Genomic DNA, 1,192 nt, shown 5'->3' on the forward strand with positions numbered 1-1,192 from the left:
AGGAATAGCATAAATATAGGTATGATAAAAGCACACGGGACAGCTAAAGATGTCAGCGCGATTTTGATTTCATGTTTAGTTGTCACGCCATTATAGATAATCAAAGTTTGTTTTATATTCCGGGGATATTTTTTCTGGAATATTTCCATTCCTATTTTGGCGAATGCTTTCTTACCAATATGAAAATAATCTAGAGAGAATAGGGCTGCAAGAATACTCATACTAGTTTTCATACATGCACACATATTTATTCATATCTCTCTATGTATTTTTATATGTGTGAATATTTTCACGAAACAGTCTTTGAACTAATTACCAAGATCGCAGGAGACCTATAATTACCAGTTTAGGAATAGTTCAAGAAATATGCTCGTTCCCGACTGACTTACTCTTCCTTGAATCAATTAGTAAGATAAAACATGCATCACACAAAAACACAAGCACACACATAAAGGGATAAGGATCTAATTTATATATTAGTAAAAAGAGACAGGACATGTTGCTTCTTTGAAGTTTTATTGCCTACACAGAAGTTTGTTAATCCAGGTTACGGAAATGTCTTTAGCCAGTTTCCTCTGGCAATTCCTCTTCTTCCGCCAGGCCGAATCCACCGCCGATGCCCACGCTGCCGCTATCGACGCTAGTAAGAACGCCAACGCCGACCAAGGGCGTGGCGACAAACCTGCCTCCATCTCGTCCGCCTCTTCCTCCCCTAAATCCTCGGGTCCTCCACGTAATCTTGCATCACCTCCGCAAAATCCACCAGCTCCACCGTGTCCAGCAAAGCCTCCTCCACCGCCACTAAATCCACCGGCATTACCAAAGCCCCCTCCAGCGCCACTAAATCCACCGGCATTACCAAAGCCACCTCCTCCACCTCCTCTGCTCCCTTATCCGCCTTCAGCGAACTTCGCCGAGTAAACCATTGCCAGTAAGGCCAAAACGACGATCTGAAAAATGTGAAGTAGATTCATAATTACCACTTTTTGCGAGGGTAAAATATTTCTTATTTCAGAAAGAAAGAAAAGGAAATATAAATATTACAAGAAATACATATCTACATATGTAGAGGTAAATGTTAAGGTAAATATATATTTTTTTTAATATGAAATAAATAACAAACTGGTAGATCCCCGTAAATATGTATTACACTGAGAATCTTAATGGAATATAACACATTATTCGATTGGCG

The sequence above is a fragment of the Penaeus monodon genome, chromosome 23, assembly GCF_015228065.2.
Source record: "Penaeus monodon isolate SGIC_2016 chromosome 23, NSTDA_Pmon_1, whole genome shotgun sequence".
NCBI classification, from domain to species: Eukaryota; Metazoa; Arthropoda; class Malacostraca; order Decapoda; family Penaeidae; genus Penaeus; species Penaeus monodon.